The following is a 20266-nucleotide window of genomic DNA, read 5'->3' on the forward strand; positions in this document are numbered from 1 at the left end:
ATTGGGAGAAATGGGGGGTTCTGGGGACTGAACCCGGGCTTTGCACGGAGATACACCCTCAGCCCTCTTTTTGTTGTTTGAGACAGGGTCTCACTAAGTTGCTGAATTGCCCTGCAAGGCTCAGAAGCCGTGGTGACCACTGTGGTTATCGTTGCAGAATGAGCTCAGCCCTCTTGCTCTTCCACTCTTGGACCCTGCCGCCTTCCACTGTGGGACAGCAAGGCAGGAAGGTCCCGCCCAGGCCCGGAACTGCAGCCTCCGCCACCAGGAGCCAAAGGAGTTTCTGTTCATTTCCAGGGGATTTGGTGAGAGCACCGAAAAATGAACCAGGAGACAGATTCTCTTAGATTACCCAAGAGAGCTGAGGTCACAGCTCCTCGCTCTGAAGGAGGGAGGCGAGAGAGTCAGGTCAGAGGGGACAGAGATGGAAGAGCTTTGCAGGCCACCTGGCGAGGCTGGAACGGGCAGTGCAGGGCACTCTCCCCCAAAGCTTTCAAAGGAACCAGCACAGCGAAACCCATTTCAGATCTGACCGCTAGAACCCTAATGCAACAACTTTGCTTTGTTTTAAGCTTTTGGCAAGTTTTCCTGCCCCCCCCCATTGGACCCAGGGGTTTTTTTGTTTTGTTTTTGGCACTGGGGATCGAACTCGGAACCGTGAGCTTGCGAGGCAGGTAGCGGAACCACTGAGCTAAACCCCCGGCCCTGGACCACGGGTTTTGAGCATATGCTCTGCCACTATGCTATACCCACAGCCACGTGGCAATTTCTTACAGCAGCAAGAAGAAACTAATCCAAGACAGGCACCACGGCCTTCTCCTGTAATCCCAGGTACTCAGGAGGCTGAGTCAGGGAGATGGCAAGTTTAAGGCCAGCCTGGACAACTTAGCAAGACCCTATTTCAAAATAATCCACTAGGTGATTTCATCCTCTCACCAGTTCTATGAGGTATACTTTATTGTCCCCATTTTGCATAAGAAATGGACTTGCTAAGGGTTATGAGCATTGCAGTAGAAAGGGGCACAGCCTAGAATTAATGCCCATTGCTTCTGAAGCAAGCCCCAGGCCACCCTTTTTCCTTATGCCTGCCAGTTATCTGCTGAGCCACAGCTTCTGCTTGGACGCTGACAGAGGCAGCTTTCAGCAGCAGAACAGGGTCCACTCTTCTATTCTGTTTATCCTGAGCTACTGCCCGCTGCTCTCGGCAATGGCTAAGACACTTTCAGTTGGACATGAAGAGAACCAGTTGAATGAGCAGAAGGAGCAGTGGGGAATTAATGATAAGGACACAAAGATACCACATGAAGCCCAAGCCCAGGAGGGCAGTGAAGCCTTAGGAAGAACCGGAAGCAAGAAGTGGGACACTGGAAGCCAGGGAGCCGCTCGCTGCTCCTCCCTGCTGCTTTGCATCGCCGCCAACTCCCTTCCTCTCTGTGCACTGACTCTGCTACCACGTTGCCATGGTGGCAGATATCTGCCCTCCTGCCCCACATTTACACATCACAGTTCCAACCACACAAAGACGGACTGGCAGCCCTTGAGGCAAAGTCTGTCCTCCCTGGAGAGAGACCCCAAGTGTTCTAGCTTCTAGTGGTTACGGGAAGACAGGGTGAGGATGAGCAATGTGGCCTGCAGGGAGAGAGAGGATCCAGGTCACTCAGCGTGGGGAGGAAACCTTCGAGCAGGACGGGTCCCCAGAGGTGAGCACCTCCCCTCTCCTTCTTCAAGACCTGCCCAAAAGCAGTGGGGATGCGGGGCAGCTCCTTCCTTCATAGCTGTCCCAAGCTCTTCCTGTGGCCATGCCGCTCCCCAGGAACCATCGCTTGATCCTTCCATCGTTCCTCATACTGACACGGCTCCCAGATGACACATCAACCTGACTCTTCCTCCCCCTCCTTTTTTGGCCAGTGAAGTGCTGACAACCCCATCAAAAATTGTACTTTGTCCCCATACATAACCACCATTCTCCAAGTGTGGGCTGCCCGGCTCCTCTGAATTGTTCTCTTTCTTTACCTTCCTTGGTGGTCATATACTGGCTCCTTTCAAGAAGCCTCACATCCTTTGCTTGTTGGCAGCTGTTTGTATCTGGCTCGAACTGAACTTGTGGCCACCTGGAAGCCCCAGATCCGCTTCCTGTCTGGCCACGTTGCCCCACACCCACACTTACTTAACTGTGGCCAGAGTCCACATCAATGCCTGGTAAGTGCTCCCCTATTCCTTCCAACCCTCCATGTGAGGCTGTGGAGACCGCTGAGCCTCTGGATCCTTTCATGCCAATATTTCGTCTCCTGGAAATTTCATCTGAATGCTTTAATTCGTCCGTACTGAATCAAAATGGGGTCCAGAATAGATCAAAGACTGAGTCCCGTGGCATACCACAGGCGACCTCCTAAGTTGCCATGACTATTAATCAGCGTCAAATATGCCGAAAATGTACTGCTGGTGCTTTCTGGATCTTTATTCCTGGAGCAAGAAAAGTGGCTGCCTACATTCCCGAAATATGTTTGTTTAATTTTTATAAGGCCGGAAAAGATCCAGTATGATAATGATCCGAGGTATCAAGCAGATGGGGAGCCTCTGGAAATCTTTAATTTAGGAGAACCATAACAACCAATAACTATTAGGGAGGAAGCAGCTACTGAAATTACTGAATTCATTTCTCACCTCAACCCACAGGTATTCATAGTCCAGATTTATAGGTAGAACCAAGGTTACACAAGGTTACACTGCTGGAATTTGAATGCAAGCTGATGATTTGCAGCTTAAATGTTTAATCTCTACTGCCACAGCTGCAGTTAAGACCCTGTATTGCACAGGGGTGCCCCAGATGTCGATACTGCTGACAGCTAGAGTCCCTTTTCTACCCTGCTCTAGAAAAAGATAGAATAATGCTAAGACAACTGCAGATATTGTTCAGTGCTACAGAGCCGTTAGAGCAGGAAATGTGATGAAGGACCTGGGCGGTCTTTGGGGTGCACGCTGGGGCGTCCCAAGTCTCTCTAAGGATGTGACATTTCTGCTGAACACTAAGTTAGGAAGAAGTTGAGAAAACTAGTATCCATGAGAAAACCATTAGAGAGGTCCCAGTAAAGGCAAGCAAAGGCTCTGAGGCCAGGACAGGCTTGTTCAAGAAAAATAAGGCAGGAAAGCAGGGCTCTACCCAAGTGGGTGGAGGAGGACAGAGGGGACACCGAGAGGAGCAGACACCAGGAGGGCACGCGTGGCCATGGTGAGAATTTTCTGTTTTGTTTGAAATACAGCAGGGACACATGGGAAGTGGGGGAGCTGCCGTGGTCAGTTGTCTGTTTCAAAGAACACTGCAGCTGCCTGCCCTGTGCCTGTGGCCCTGAGGAGGAGGAAGAGGAAACGAGGCGGTTCTCCAGCGAGAGAGGGCCCCGGAGTGGCCAGGGGCCCCAGAGGAGCCCACAGCACCAGCGCTACGTTCTCAGAGGCGGGCCTGCTAGGACTCTGTGGAAAACAGAGAAAGTGAGTCACACGGAGCAAGTGCCCAGGAGAAGCAGGGCAGCTGATGAACAAAAGGGTTCCTTTTTTAACCCTTCCATTTAAAGATAATTAAAATGTAGTTAAAACCAAATTTCCGAAAGGAATTTAAAATATCCAGTTCTCCCCAGTTGCCCGGGGTGGGACAGGATAAGAGGAGCTCCCAATGTGAATGTTAGGAAATTCTGGGTGAAGAAAACTGAGGTTAAAGCAATAACGGAAAACAAGCTCTCTAAGCCTGCGACAAACATATCAGTTTTTAGAAGGTTCCAAGAGACAATCAAGGTACAGAAACACCTCTACAGGAGGATGCTGGAAAACCAAGGAACTATTTCAAATGTGAAGAGAATATTCAGGAAAACACAGGTGTCTCCTTAGAAGGCTGAGGCCGCCGTGAACAGCTGACGTTGGGCCCTGTCTACCAGGCGAAACTCAAGTTAAACAAGGTATTCATGCTAGTGCCTGTCAAGCCATCAACAAGAAGCTATTTAAAGATTTTTAAACATAGAGAATATTGTTTATGAAACACAGTCTGATCACCCAAGCAGAGATGACATGAATTCCACAGCAACTGTGGAGATTAAAGGACCGTTTTAAGGGCAGGCTCCGTATGAATCGCTTATCTCCCACCCCTCTTGTAAATGAGCTCAGGCAGAGAGAGCTTTCAGGGGAGACTTGGGGGTTAAGGACAACTGACTCCCTCTTCTGAGAAAGACTTTCAGATTCCTGTGTCCAAACTGATGCATAAACAGCCCTCAACTTGGGATTTAAAAGACACTCAGACACAGAGCCTAAAAGTAAGAATAAGGTGATGATAAAAATACAGCTGCTGTTTGCTGAGCTGAGGGCTTGCTACGCATCACATCTACTTCTCAAGTGGAGTTAGCATCCTCCCTTTGTAGATGGGGGCCGGTCCCCAAAGGCTGGCTGGACACAGCTTCAGGGGGGCCCAGGTTCTGACCGTGGTAACTGTGCTTCTTTGTGGGATTATTTCCCCCACATTTTTTACTAGTGCATATTAGTTACGCAGATGAATGGGTTTTGTTTTGGTAGATTTATACATTACATAACGTACTTTAATCCCCCCCCCCCCCGCCTAATTGTCATGTTAGGGGCAGGGCATCCGCAGGTATAGCTTATTTTGATCACATTCATGCCTCCTACGATCTGCCCTCCCACCTCCTTTCCTCCTGCTGCTTCCCTTCCTCTTGTCTAACAATGCTCTCCCTTCTACTTTCTTGTCACTTTTGTAAAAATAGGGGAATCTTAAGTAAATTAACTCAGAGAACCATGCAGAAGTCACTTTCCAAGACTAATGAAAATCACAACTGGCCTTTCTTTTTTTGTGTGTGTCAGGGATCGAACTCGGGACCTTGGGCTTGCAAGGGAGGCGCCGGAACCACTGAGCTAAATCCCTGGGCCAACTGGCCTTTCTTAACACCTGCTGTGTGCCCATTCTAAGGCTGAGTGCTTGAGCCAGACTGTCTCCTTTGATCTCAAGACAACCCTAGGAGCAGGTACCTCTACTGGTGTCACTCTACAGCTAAGGCTCAGGTGGGTTCAGTAATTTGTCCGAGGCCTCAGCCAGTAAGTGCTCATACAAGATCTGAACTATATACGCTGCCTATTTAGCCAATGCACTGCAGAGAAGTAAATGGAAAAGGAATCATTGGCAGAGGGAGGGGAGATGGAGGTTTAGATGTAACTCAAATATTCCTTCATTGTATCGCGTATATGTTTCTTTCATAGCAAGTATTTGATGGTCTTTAAAGTATTATTTGTAGGATTATCTGTTTAGCATATGTTTCTGTTGGATTAGATTGGAAGACTATTGTCTCCCTTACTGTTAATTCCAGGTGCATGCCATGGTAAATGTTCACTGATATCTCTTGTTTTGTTTTTATGACACACACAGATGCACCCAGAAATGTTGTCCACTCATCCCCAGGCAGATCCCACACCAGTCAAGTTGACACAATCAAGTTGAACCGTCACAGGAATGGTCATAAAACATAAAACTTTTAATTTACCATAATATCCCCCACCAAGGAGGGAAGCTAGAAAACACTCAAATGACCACAACTTACATACTCAGCTTCCAATCTTGGGCATCATCAGATTTCTTTAGGATAAAACCATAACTGATAACTTCTTGGAGAGTGATGTCCTGAGATGTTGAATTGTCAGTTTTCCCGTGGCTGGAACAAAATACCCAACATCTACAACTTTAAGGGAGAGAAGTTTATTTTGGCTCATGGTTTTGGAGGGTTCAGTCCATGGTCATCTGGGCAAGACAGAAACTTCCTGCCAAAGAAAACTACTTAGTTCATAGCATCTGGAAAGCAGAGAGCAGGGGAACAGTACCAGAGTGGAAGGAGCCAGGGACCAGTTATAGTCCCCAAGATCACAGCTCCATGACCCACCCAGAAGCTCTCAAACCAATCAAGTTGACAGTCCAGCTTAAAAGGCACTTGGTGTCATTCCCTTGTCAGTTCTTGGGATTTTCATCTCATTGCATAGGATAGTGGGGCCTCTAAGGGCATGGAACAGTCATAGTAAGAGCTTTATTAACCCAGCACCTTGTGTCTCTCCAACATTTTAAGTCACTTACCCGAAAATGCCTGTGCGGAATGACCAAAGGCAACAGATTAGAAGGACACTGTTTGGGAGGTAGATCTTCTGCAAATGGGAAGGAGACCAAGACATGGAGGGAGGGAGAAGAAGGGAGGGAAGGAGAAGTGAAAAGAATTAGGATGTGTTATGTACACGTACCAACTCCCCACAGTGAATGTCCTCATTATTACTGCAAATAAAGACTAATTAAATTAAAAAAATAATTTTAAGTCTTTTAAAAGAAAAAGACAGTGCTCGCTTCTGCAGCACATATACTAAAATTGGAACGATACAGAGAAGTTTAGCATCGGGCCGGGGATTCAGCTCAGTGGTTCCGGGGCCTGCCTCACAAGCACAAGGTCCCAAGTTCAATCCCCGGTACCAAAAAAACAAAACAAAACAGAGAAGTTTAGCATGGCCCCTGCACAAGGATGACACGCAAATTTGTGAAGCTTTCCATATTTTTATAAGAAACAAGATACATCATGTTCAGGTACAAGCACCCAATGATAAATGTAAATGTATTGTATACCTAAAATGTACCAATAAATATATTTAAAAAGAAAAGAAAAAGACAGTGTTTCCAGTAATCCTACTTGGACATGGGAGATGTTCTCACTAGTGGTTAAATCTAGTGACACCAGGAAGCCAGCTGAGGGCTGGAAGTTCAAGCTGCCTAACTGGAAAGCTGATGCTTCCTCCACCCCCTTGTTGAAGAAAGAAATGCCAATGGAAGCAGACCAAAGGAACATGCTTCTCTTGCAGGTCTGCAGCCTACACGATTCTCAAGTCAAATATTTCCAGCTTCAAAATCTGCCTCTGCCTCTTGACAGACTTGGCAGCTTCTTTTACTTCTGTAACTCTTGTCTGATGGGAATAATTAGAGAAGCTCGTTTCAAGTGTTGGAAATTAAATAAGATAAAGAATGTAAAGCATTTAGTATAATGGCTACAAAACTTGATAGATATTTCCTATTATTAATGCTGTTATTATTAATGATCCAATATATAGCCAACTATTCATTTATAGAGATACCAAAATGTATGCAAAATAGAAATCTCTCTCCCACCCCACCCCCAGCCCTGGGGGTTGAACACAGCATCTTCAAATTGAGCCACACCTCCAGCCCTTTTTCATTTGTACTGAGACCGGGTTTCGCTAAGCTGCTGACTGTGCTCAAACGTGTGATCCTCCTACCTCAGCCTCCTAGAGGGCTGGATTTATAGACACACACCACCACAACTGGCTACCTTTGTGTTTTCTCTTCCCCAAAAGGAAAAAAAAAATGTACAGCCAAAATGAAAAGATAGGACTTCACTTTTCTGTGATACCTGCAACTCCCCAAGGCCAACCCTTCAGACGCTAAGCACAGAGGAGGCAAGAATGACATACCGTTGTCCAGAACAGTACCCAAGCCCTCCGTCTCCAGAGCCTGTCTTGGCTCGAGTTAGCGTCTGCTGCTCAGTGTCTGGCCACCCAAGGACCCACTCGAGCACACAGGCATGGAGAGCCCAGTGCCCCCTGCTCTTCTGGTGTCATGCTTTGAGTGGCACTGTGCTGGCCCTGCCTCGCATTTGCCAAGACTTTGCATGACAAGTGTGTCTTGCTACCCGCCTGTGACACAGCCGTGGAGCAGATAGGGTGCGCTTGTTCCAGGACAGGGTCTCTGGTATCCTTCATCCGGAAGCAGCTCCTTGTAGCCTAGGATTGTGGGTCCTGCCACCGGATGAGCGGTCAGTGCATCTGCGTAGCACCCACCAGAGGACAGCGGGGGTGCCGGGCTGGCAGGGACCTGCGGCCGAGATGCCTCCGTGTGCACCCCTCTCTCTCTGCGTAGGGCAGTCTGACCAGTACCGAGCAGGGCGAGTCCTGTGACCTTCCTCGGGTCTCAGGCCTATCTGTAAAAGGGAAAGCTGGGTGTCTCCTCGTTCAGAACTGACTCAGAGAATATATGTTTCGCATAACAAAAACCTAAGAAACATGGAAGCATCCTGGGCTTTGCAGATTCTCCACGTGTAATCATTCTGTTCAGAGAAGTTTATAGAATTCAAATAACTATAAATTATGGGGATCAGCAATATTTTTTGCTGTTGTTGTTGTTGTTTTGTTTTTTTGGTACTGAGGATTGAACTTGGGTCCTTGCGCTTTCGAGGCAGGCGGTGGAACCACTGAGCTAAATCCCCAGCCCAGCAATACTTTTTAAGATTTAAAATTCTGTGGGGTTGTCAATAGATATCAAATTATTAATTGGAAAAAGGCTTTTCAAAAAACTGATTTTTTTTTTCTATTTAGAGTTGTGCATGCTATGAAAATTCTAAGAACTTTAGGAACACCAAAATAAATTATTTTCTGTGGGGAAAAAAAAATGATAGAACTGCTCCACAATGATGCAACACATTTACTTTGTAGGCTGTCATCTTTATACTGGAGTGACATAGAACACCCAAAGCCAAGAGCAGCACAGAAATTCTACATGGCATCCTCCATTTCAATTTTTTAAAGCATATTTTGTATCTTTCCTGGGCTTATTCTCCTAATGTCCCTGTGTGTTTTGCGGTATGTGTCTTCAGTACACATCCCTCCCACCCCCACTTTTTATATGCATGAAGATTAAGTGGACAAAGATAAATTCAATTAAGCTGCAGGCTTTGATGACCAGCAGCTATTTTTCTTGAGGAACTGAATCCAAACATCTCAGGAGTGGGGACAGTGTGCAATGTGTTTCTGAATAGAAAGGAGGAGAAAGTGAATATAAATCACAAGACAAGCTGAGCCCTCCTCTCTTAATCTTTTATTCAGGAGTAGACACTGTTTTAAAGGGAAATTAAAGGCAATCAATAAGCAGGCTTGCCTGGGCGGCTTCTGAGCTCAAGATGCAAATATTAGTCTAAATTCTGGATTCCAAAGAGATCCCTCTATTGATATGTTAATAGTCTCCTTGTGTTTCTGCAACCTCAGATCCCTGCAGGGCATGAAGCGATACTTACAGGAAACAAAGGAAAGCAGGACTCAGAATAAACATGTGCTAAGTGGACTTGACGGTAAACCCCATCTTGTCATGCGCCGAAAGGCCAAATTCTCTACTCCCTAGCGGAGGCCTGGTACTGTGAAGGTTTCAGACGTCTGAGCTTCATCCGGTATCACCTGACATTTCAGCCTCACACTAGGGCTCCACAAGACAACACACGTTTGGGTCATCCCAAAGCAGCTCTTGGCAATAGAAAACAAGCAAAGTTCAGTTGCCTGTTAATAGGAGACTTGTGACCAAACATTGGTCACCAATTTGCAAATTCAGAATCAATAACAAACTCAGAGATTACCTATTTAGTACCTATGGTATGCGAAATATTGCACTAAGGCACTGGGGAATATACAAACAAATATGTTTGGCAAAGACCTCACCATTTTAGGGGCAGATGGGCAAAAAGAAAATTTTTTTTAATAATAATAAATCAGATTTTGGTGGGTGTTATGAACAACAAAACTAGATCATGAAAAAGAGTAACTGAGGGAGCTTTCTGAAGAAATCATATATATATATATATATATATATACACATATATATATATAGCAATTGAAGGCATCTTGGGTTAGAATCCTCAAATTCCTCATTCCTCCACTATGACCTTCCTTGACACTTCCACTGGGTTCTTTTCCCATCATCCCCCTCTCAGTCCTCGGGTGCCAGCAGTGGGCAGTCTACAGAATGACACTCCAGGCAGAGTATATGCAAATGTCCTGGGGTGGACAAGGGAGGTTTGTGTTTGAGAATCAGAAAGTTCACTGGCGGAGCTCACTATGACTTATGAAGTTACATCTGACCACCAAGCAGAAGATAGAGCACATAGGCTCATACAGTGAGTAAAGTTTGAAAACTTAAGCAGAATGTTCAACAAATTATGTCCTTCTATCAGTGAAGTTACATTTCTCTTCTCTAATCCTGGACATAATAAAAGAATCTCAAAGCCTGACCAGGGTTTTTGTTTCTGTTTGTGATGCTGGGATTGAGCCCAGGACTTTGAATCTGCTAATCACACACTCTACCATTGAGCCAAACCCCAGCCTTTAAGCGGGAGACCCGGGGTCACACTGACCTGGGGGATGGGAAGTGGGCACGGGAGGACTGAGAGGGGCATGATGGGAATCGTGGAGGTCTTATGCACACCCAGCTCTGAGTTAACTTCTTTACAGCACTACAACCAGTCCTGCAAAATGTGTGCCATCATTGTGCTCACTGTATAGATGGGGAAACAGGCTCCAGGAAGGTAAGGGCCTCTCCCAAGGTCACAGTCAAGGAATGAGGAGTTCGAGGATTCTAACCCGAGTTGCCTGAACTCTTCATTCCCTCCTGATGAATGTTCAGGGTTACCCATTAAAGAGTGAATGAAATGAGATTTCCTTCCCCAACACAGTGAGCAGTGTGGGTCCAGTGTGCTTTGCTTGGGTATCGGGGTCATGGGCGTATTGCTACTCAGCCTAGAACTAACTGCATCACTTCCAGGGTGATGGGGTTGTCACTAGTGCACACAATTTTGTTGCAAAATATTTGTGTAGGTCACTTATTTTCTCTTAACTCAAGTCTTATTTATCTGCCAGCACCATGGGTCCTAAGACCTATGCCTCTAAGGAGGCAGATGTAAGTGACAGGAAAGGTCTTGATGTCCTGGAAACCTGTTACATAAAACCACCTCCTTTTTTTTTTTTTTTTTTCTTACTTTTGGTCCCTGTGCTCCATTTTTAGAAATCATGCAAATCGCAAGAAAACAACCTAATATTCAGAATTTATTTTTAAACCACAACCCAGGAAACATCACTTTGGGGAAGTCTTGAGGTTGGTGTGAAAGCAGCTCAGACTGCTGTGAGTTCATCACCACCACGGGTCACTGCGCCTGGAGCGGTCACCGGGTCAGGTCACTGATCAGGAGGGAGAGATGCATCCAGCTCAGACTCTTCTGGAGGAAGGGGGATTCCAAATTGCCTGAAGGTTCTTGACTACAAGGGGATGACCTTCACCTCCAGGGCAAATGCCAGACGAGACAAGCTGGCCAAAACCCTGACCAGGATGATGCACCCAGAGCTGCCTTTTCTGAGCAGAACCTGAACTAAAAGCCCCCTCGGATCTGCTTCCTGCTGGGGTCCCCAGGGGACAGCTTGCCCTGGATACTCGGCCTTTTCTGACCCTGACGTGGCCACAGTCCTCCCTGCCTCCAGCTTCTGCGTTTGCTCTCTTCTCTGCCAACAGGTCTTTCTCCTTCTCCGCCTTGAAGAATCTGCCTAGTAACACACACACACACACAAACAAACACACACAAACAAACACACACACAAACAAACACACACACACGTGTGCGTGCACAACAGCCCCCTCCAACCCACCCATCCCAGGCCATACCATCACCCAGCATCCATTCCTGGTGCCTCTTGTCCATGCTCAGTGTCATCTTGCCTACTTTTTATGGGCTGTCTGGAAAGACAACAGAGTAGAGTGTGTGGTTCGAGATGATTCTGAACATCTACATAGCTGAGCTTCAAATCCCCCAGCAGTAAACTGCTGTAGAACTTCCAATACATATTTAATCTTTCAGTTTCTTAGTTCCCCCATCTGTAAAATAGAGACACATAAAATGAGTTAATATACTAAGTGCTTAGGATACCACCCAGCATGTAGTAAGTATTATATGAGAGTGGTCATGTAGTCATAAACACAATTACTTTATTAAGCGTAATTACAATAAACACAATGTATTCTATTCAATTCTGCATTGACTTATAAATTAGCTAACTCTTGTACTTAGTAGTTCATTAGCTTTCTTGATAGACATGAATTGCCCTGTGGGCAGGGGCTTTCAAGTACCGGACCAGGCATGGAACCAGTCATGCAGTAGATGCTCCAAATGAATGAATGAATGAATGGAATGTGCTTCCTTTCATTGGGGGTGGTAATAATGCCCACAGCATGGGAGGGGGAACACAAATAGAAAGGCTAAATGTAATGTGAATAGAAAATCCTGAAAGATTCTATGTAGTGCTACCTTAAAGGGTAGGGAAAGCCCAGAAGTGGCTCACTCCCTGCAGGAGCTACAGGTGACAGGTGAGGACACTGAGTGACCCCAGCCCACAGCTACCCACTTCCTGGCTGCTAGGACCCTCCTTGAAGCAGGCACACTTGCCAGATCACCCACAGCCCAGTGGGGCCAGCCTCGGTGTCCAGCCCCTGGAGAATCAGATAATGATAACCCGAGTCCCTTCATTTCTGAGCCTGTGTTTATTTGGGTTGGAAGAAAACTTCGGAAACAAACATAAAATGCGAAATCTAAGCTACAGGGGGAAGCTAAAATTGCTCTGAGCAGGGTTTATACCGGTCACCCTTAGGAGGGGAGGGAGAGGAAATGATGCTCTTCTCAGAGGAGCAGAGATCTGCAGCCAGCAGGCTCCTGATCCTGGCTCTGGAAGACTGCAGCCTGAGCTGCATTTGCTGGCGCTGAACGAGCTGGTTTTCTTCCTGCTGCCCTGGGCAGATCGCAGTTCGGAAGTGTTCGGTTTTCCATTTGCTCACAGTTCTCCCGAGTTTCACCTGATGAAATATTTTAAGTCTCATTCCAAGGCACTCTCTTGGGAACGTGAACGGAAGGGAATACCCTGGGCCCTGGCCCCCGGAAGCAGCTGCCCATGCCTGTTGCACACTGAACCTGCCTGCTGCCTTTTTAGTGACAACCGCGGTGCTTCCTAGTCACTGCCTTATTTGTCTCTGTAGAGTGTAAGAAACACGGTTTTGGTTTGGCTTTTGCCATCCTGGAGCTAGAACCCAGGGCCCAGTGCACACTAGGAACCTCTACCGCTGGGCTACATCCCCAGCCCTTTTTATTTTATTTTGAGACTAGGTTACTCTAAGTTGCCCAGGCTGACCTGGAACTTAGGATCATCCTGCCTCAGCCTCCTGAGCAGCTGATGTTACAGGCATGTCCCCCAACTAAGACATGTGTTTTTTATGCCTGTGTTTCTGTCAGTTTTTCTTTTATTGGTGCATTGTGGCAATACAGAATAATGAGATTCACAAAGGGACATCGGCGCATATATGTAACACATTTTGATTATTTTCATCCCTGCTAAAACCCTCCCTTCCCAAACCTTCTCCCCATCACTAAAAGACTACCTTTTGGTCTCTTGTCCTCTGTCTTTTGTTTTTGTATAAGAGATTTGCCTTTAAAAATCATTTTATAGACAAAGATACTGGGCCCTAAGGAGGCCTAGCAACTCCAGAAAGCGCTCCTGGAGCAGAGCCAGCATTCAAAGCCAACCGTGTTTGAATTCAAATCCTGCACTCCTGGTAACTGCAGGATAGGATCTGGGCTCTGGCATAATGACAGTGCCAGAAGTGGAACTCTGAAACCATCAACTCATTCTTCAAATGTATATTGTGAGACCAGGAGGAAGCGGGCCCACAGCCCTCAGGCCAGCAGTTCACAGCAGCAAGGCCCTGGTGAATCGTGCCTGCTAGACAAGCGAATAGCAAGCAAAGAAATGCATGAGCACGTGATGTGTCCATGGGTGACAGCGCGCGAAGAAGAACACAGGAGGGAGAGCAGAGGGATCCACCGAGCTGCTGTGGATGGGGTGGTTGGGCCCCTCCAGGGAGGTGATATTTGGGTGAAGGATAAAGCAATGAGTGAAGAGAAATGGCCATTTGGCAGAGAGCAGTCCCGGCAGAGGGACCTCAAGTACCATGGCCCTGAGGCCTTGTAGAAGAGCAGAGAAAATGAGGTGGAAGTAGAAGGTGCAGTGCGAGATAATTTCTCCCATTACCTGATGGTATGTCGTGGACACTGACCCATCCACCACTCTCACCACACATCAATCTGTTGTCTGGAAAGCCTCCTTTCTAGCTCATCCATGAGCCTTTCCCCTTCCCCTTGTCCCCTCATGATACGAGGGTCAAGACAACTTTCGGTGGCCACTTTGTAAGCGCTGTCATGACCTGGTCACATCCCAACGTCGCCACTGCCGAATACCACCAGGGATTAGATTCCAACATAGAAAGACAGGGCGGGGACACACACACACACACACACACACACACACAGAGTCAGTCAGGAGGTAACTGGCAGTCACTACTGATTATCAAATATTCTCTCACCTCTTCTTTTTTATTCACAGAACCATGGAATCATTCACAATGTGTAGAAGCTTGGCTTTCAGAAAACAAACAAACAGGGCTGGGGATTTAGCTCAGTGGTTTCACCACCTGCTGTATAAGTGTAAGGACCCAAGTTCGATCCCCGGTACCAAAAAAAAAGAACCTTGATTACCCCAGCTCCTTTGCAGAATTTTTTTCCTTGGATAAAAAGGAAAATTCTAGGGTAGGAATATAGCATGTCGGCAGTGTTTGCCCAGTATGTACAAGACCCTGGGTTCTATTCCCAGCATTGAAAAAAGAAAAGAAGGGGCCGGGGATTTAGTTCAGTGGTTCTGACCCCTACCTTGCAAGCGCAAGGACCTGAGTTCGATTCCTGGTACCAAAAAAAAAAAAGGAAAATAGAAAAGAAAAGAAAAATCTGGCTAGCATCCACATTTGTCACCTTCTCTTCTCTCCGAGTGCAGTACATCACCAAGCCTTTCAAGGAGCAGCCACCGTGGAACCACGAGGTGGAGGTCAACGCTGAAAGAAAGGAAGAGTATGGATCTTTGAAGGCTTTCTTAAATGTCCCAGCAGCCCTGCAATCCAAGATTCCTTATCACCTGGAAAAAAGACAATGCTGCTGGTCAGTGCACAGCTTAGTAGTCCCTGCCACACACAGCCAAGGCACCCAACGAGAGGATGGGTGGTAAGCGGTATCTGCTCCCTGGAGGAGCCAGACCTTCCACTTGAGGAAGTCAAGTCTGAAACGACCCGGGTGGATGCAGTGAACTCGGCAGAGCTTGGGAAAATCTCCTCCCCCATGTACCGAAGTACACAGTGAAGCTGCATCACTCATGCACTCAATTTATGAAATAAGCAGAGAGAGAGAGATCCTGTTATTGATTTTCATCAACCATCCAAGCTCAAACCAGACCTTGGCTTTGAGGCACCCGGAGAAAGCAAAGCACGCTAGGAGAAACCAGGAACGTCTGTCCTCGGCTTCTGAGTCTCCCACAGCTCTTTTCCTAGCAACTTAATCAGTTAAAGACGCAACTGAGTTTCTCCCCCCGGCTTCCTAGCAACAACACTGATGTGCAGTCTGAAACCGAACTTGCCCTTGTCTAGTGGCTGAAGGTGGAATTCACTATCCTCGCTGTGTGTGACCTTAGTAACACCCCAGGGAGAGCTGGACAGCCTCTTGGCCTCCTGCCTCAGTTTTCTCAACTGTAAGGTGAGTATAACAGCAGAACCTACCTCACAGGGTTGCTGTGAGCATTAAATGAATTAACACTTGAAAAATACCTCAAAGAGTACCTGCCCTACAAATCCGCGCGAGCTATGATGATTATTATATAGTTATTATTTATTATTGTTGTTGTCTTTATGCCACTTCACACCTGCTAGAAACCTATCCCCTCCCATGAACATGAACATTTGAACGTAAATATTTGAAAAGTAAATTCTGCCTCTAAAGCAGCCCAGTCTAAAAGTGAGGCCAGGGAAGGACACTCCTCTTGTGGGTCCCTGTTCTCGGGTGTCAGAGCTGCTTTCCACGCTGAGATCCAGGCTCCCTCCCTGTAAACGGCGAGCCACACCCCTCGGATAAAAGGGAGCCTGCGAATGTGTAGGCGGATCCCCCGAAGTCCCGCACCACCCACTCATGGGACCTGTGTGCTCCTCCAAGTCCATGCGTTCCACAACCACCTCAGGTAGTAAATGCTAAAAATAGACAAGTTCCTGGCCGGACGTGCCAAAGCTGACCGCACAGACCTGACACAGAGGTGCGGTTAGTCCCTCCTCTAAGCCGGAAGTAGGTGTGCGGGGTGACTCGTGCCACAGTAAACCTCTGGCTTTTAGTGTGCCAATCAGCAAATTTTCTGTCACCTTTAGCACAGATACGCTGGAGTGCCCTACTAAAGCACGGTAAGAGCTGTAATTCGGGCCAGAGGTGTAGCTCAGGGGCAGAGCCCTTGCCTAGTATGCTCGGGACCCTAGGCTGACCCGCAGCACCGCAAACAAAGCAAAACAAAACCATGCTTGCCATTTACTGAAGAGACTCAAACTCTCTTGGCCCACTGTTTTCACACAAGAGTTAACCTTTTTTTTTTTTTTGCAGTAACAGGGATCGAACTCAGAACCTTGTGCTTGCGAAGCAGGCTGTGGCACCACTGAGCTAAATCCCTGGCCCAAGAGTTAATCTTTTTTGCTTCTCTGTAGCATGAAGTTTGCTTCTGTCAACCTCCTGCAGTGCTGAGGATCGAATAAGAAATAATACAGTAATAATCCTTTGAAAAGGGCCGTAACAAAATCTGTGATTTACATCAACCCTCCAAAAGATCTTTTCTTTATCTCATTTGATCAATGGAAACAAAAATCTTTTTTTTTTTTTTTTTTAGTACCGAGGATTGAACTCGGGTCCTCGCACTTGCGCAGCAGGCAACAAAACCACTGAGCTAAATCCCCGGCCCAGAAACAAAAAATCTTTCCTGCCTGATCCTCACTTCATATAACCCTATGCTAAAAGTGGATGCAGATACACTCTTCTCAAACCCAACTCTGGAGCCTCAAAGCCCAGCGACACTGACAAGCCAGACGAATGTCCTGTAACTTAAAAATCACAGCCTGGAGAAAACAATTTGTCCACTTCACAAATCGTAATGAAGATTGTGCTGCTCACTTATGCTTTCAGAGCTATAATGAAACCTCCAGGAATTAAGTGTGCTGTTGTCCTAAGAGAAGCAAGTTTCAGACTCACAGCTGGAAAAGCATCCACACCTGGAGCTGGTGCCTCATGGAGATGAAACAGGAGGGATGACCCTGTTCCCCTCTCCTCTGCCTCCTTCGTCATTTCCTGGTTTTCAACCCAATTTATAAGGAAGACATTGAACGAGAGTAACTGGAAATACGGGGCACGGTGATGCATCTCTGTAATAACAGCTACTCCAGAGGCTGAGACAGGAGGATGCCAATCTAGGGAGACTCCGCCTCAAAATAAAATTTAAGGGCCAGGGATTTAGCTCAATGGTTCCACCGCCTGTCTTGAAAGCTGAGGACCCGGGTTTGTTCCCCGGTTCCAAAACAAAGAAAAAAAATTTAAAAATGACTGAGAATGTAGCTCAATGGTAAAGCACCCCTGGGTTCAATCCCCTGTACTACAAAAAGAAGAAAAAAAGAAATAACAGGCAATCTAATGTAACTTCAATTAAAAGATAACCTAAATGGGAGAAGGCAACTACATTGTCCAACAGTAGGTTAACCAAAGATCAGAAGTTTTTTGTACACTGTCTAGAGGATTCCCCCAGGACCTACTTTATTCTTGCTAGGTTCTGAAGGGGCTGGTTTTTTAATGTAGTGGGGTTTTCTTCTTTATGGCTTTTCTTTAATCATTTGACCTTTTTCAAAGGATGTGTAGAGGACAGATGATAAAGATCATCATTTTGGAAATCTCCTATTTCTTTACAGACACAAAAACCACAGCAGTAAGCCAAAAAAAAGTTAATAACCCTAAGCCAGGAGGAGAGAGAGGTTTCCCTGTGCTCAACACGGAAGTTACTCTCCCTTGTTCCGGGCAGGAAGAACTGATTCAGCCTCCAAGTCTGAGTGAATCAGGAATGCCCAAACCCGGAAGTCCTGCATTCTGGAGCCTCCTGATTCTTCGACGTTAAAGGGCTTTCTGGCTTCACACAGCTGTTTCTCCTGGTGTTTGTTTTTGCCAGTTAATTGTATTTTTTTTTTATTTTCGATGGCACCATGAAGGAAAAACACTGCAGTGTCTATGCTGAGAACAGAAGCCCACCCTCCCCTTCAGCTCCCCCCCCCATTGACTTCCTGTGTTCATGGTAAGAGCTGATTCTTGTCTTTTTTCTACATTTTCACACTCTTGCGTATACTCACACACACAGATACATCCTTCTTTTTTTAGACAAAATCGTGCAGTATTCACCCTCTTACAACTGGGTCCTACTCCACACTTACTTCACAGTCGTGGGGCCAAACCTACAGCTCATTGAAGACTTGCTAGCCCCAAACCACACTGATTTTCCACTGGAGGAAATGGCACCCCTGCAGGGCCCCCCCTCACTGTCATCTCCAACAAGCAAATGACATTTTCCCCCTCAGCTATGGCTGAGAGTTTGGGGCACCACGGCAGCTCCCCAAGGCAGACAGAGAAATGGTCGCCATCCTTTGCAAGGAACCCTGGCTGGTGGAGCCAAAGGTTTTAACCTCGATGACAAAGTGCTCGGCTCAGCCCAGCCCGGCTGGAAAAGCATCTGTTTTCTCTCCCTCGCCCAGTTACTGGTGAGTTTTGTCACCGATCCATAAAGATAAGATTGCTAAAACAACAGGCAGCCACGGGGAAATGAAATGTAAGAGTATGCAGCTCCATTCCGAGATGCATGTGCGTGTGTGCGTGTGTGGCCAGGCACAGCTGCAGCCTGGAAAGATCTGACAGGGGAAGACAAGATTCTCCTGGCAGCAGGCAAAGCTCAGCAAGAGTGGGAGTGAGGCCAGGCCTGCAGCTTGATTTCCTCTGGATGAAGCCAGTCAGTGGTGGTCAGGCCGCTGCTGATGCCTAGGACTTTCAGATCCGAGCAGAGGGCTGGACTCAGACTCAGCCTCTGCTGTCACTGACAGTGCTGTTCAGCCTCCAGTCCTCAGCTGCCGAATAAAGGAAGTTGTACATCCTTCTCTTACGCACGCCTTCCAGCCAGACAGGCTGCAGACTCTCAGTGCTCAGACCGGAGAATCGCATTGTGCTGACTTCTGTTATGCAGCATCCCCGTCATGAAACTCGTGGCTATGCACAGCCTCACACTTGTTCAAGGAACATTTTGCTGCGGATAAGTCGGGTCAGGACAGGTCAGAGTTTGCTGCACATTCATCTTTTGAAAGTGCAGCTGAGCCAGATGTGATGGTGAGCCCTGGAGTCCCAGATACTTGGGAGGCTGAGGCAGGAGGATCACTTGAGCCCAGGAGTTGGGAGTTTGAGTTCTCTTTTATTTTTTTTTTCTTAAGTTCTTTTATTGGTACATTTTAAGTATAAAATTCGTTTATATTTCTCATTGGGTGCTTGTACCTGTACATGATGTATCTTGGTTCTTATTTTTTCGCCATTACCTGTGTACCCTTCACCCCTCCACCCTTCACTATTTACATAGACTTTGTTTCCATTTTTTTCTTTTCTCATAGTTTTTCCTTTCCCTCCTTTCCTTTTCCCTTCCCCTCCCTTCATGAGTTCTCTTTTAAAAGGATGGGTTTCTTGGAATTTCTTAGATTTCAGAAACTGTGGCTGCTGATTTGCAAACCCTCAATAGTAGCCACCTGCTGAGCTGGTGAGAAGGAGGATTTAATGGAATGTAAAGAGCATCTCTTAAACACTCAGGAGATACGTGCTGGAGTCGCCTGTGTGTCAGGCCCTGGGCCACAAGAGCTCCATCACTTTTGCTCAAAAGCAGCCATGCATGGAAGAATGGGCTTGGCTGTTTTCCAATAAAACTTTATTTATAAAAAGAAACAAAGGGGCCAGGGATTTAGCTCAGTGGTTTCGCCACCTGCTGCACAAGTGCAAGGACCCAAGTTCAATCCCCAGTACCACAAAAAAAAAAAGAAAAAAGAAACAAAGGGCCAACCGTGGCCCAGGAGCTATAGTTCACAGACCCCTGATCAACACAGACCTGTCTGTGGCTCCTAGTGGTGCTCACATTCCAGGCAGCCTGGGAAACACAGCCGAAGAGGCAGCATTCGGACACTCGGCTCTCGCTGGACTCAGTGGCGCATGCCCGTAATGCCAGCATTTGGGAGGCAGAAGCAGGAGGACCACAAGTCCAAGACCAGCCTATGCTACATGGAAAGAGCCGGCTTCAAAAATGCCGGGGACAAAGAACACTTGGCTCAACAGACCTGAGCGTGGCCATGTCTTTTTGTCAAACATTCTTGACTTTGAGAGATGGGACAAGGAAGTCCGCAGACCTCCGTGTGGATCCCCACACTACCATCTCTCTGCTGGGAGCCCTTGGGGAGTCTCTGTCCCCTGAC

The 20266-nt window shown here is 46.9% G+C and overlaps 1 long non-coding RNA gene and 2 pseudogenes across 1 annotated transcript; 2 read left to right on the forward strand and 1 right to left on the reverse strand.

The window, feature by feature from the left end:
• Window positions 1-6365: 6365 nt before the first annotated feature.
• On the forward strand, window positions 6366-6422 carry LOC147822177 (U6 spliceosomal RNA; annotated as a pseudogene).
• Window positions 6423-6480: 58 nt separating this feature from the next.
• LOC147822178 (U6 spliceosomal RNA) lies at window positions 6481-6580 on the forward strand (annotated as a pseudogene).
• Window positions 6581-10893: 4313 nt separating this feature from the next.
• LOC110344558 (uncharacterized) lies at window positions 10894-15317 on the reverse strand. Its single transcript, XR_002387192.2, has 3 exons — window positions 15165-15317; window positions 14592-14770; window positions 10894-12688 (listed from the first exon to the last, which is right to left on the reverse strand). It is a non-coding gene; the product is annotated as an uncharacterized LOC110344558 (long non-coding RNA).
• Window positions 15318-20266: the final 4949 nt, after the last annotated feature.

This window comes from Heterocephalus glaber, unplaced genomic scaffold (assembly GCF_053883595.1).
Source record: "Heterocephalus glaber isolate CG9 unplaced genomic scaffold, H.glaber_assembly_v1.0 deba00001673, whole genome shotgun sequence".
In the NCBI taxonomy this organism is placed as follows: domain Eukaryota; kingdom Metazoa; phylum Chordata; class Mammalia; order Rodentia; family Bathyergidae; genus Heterocephalus; species Heterocephalus glaber.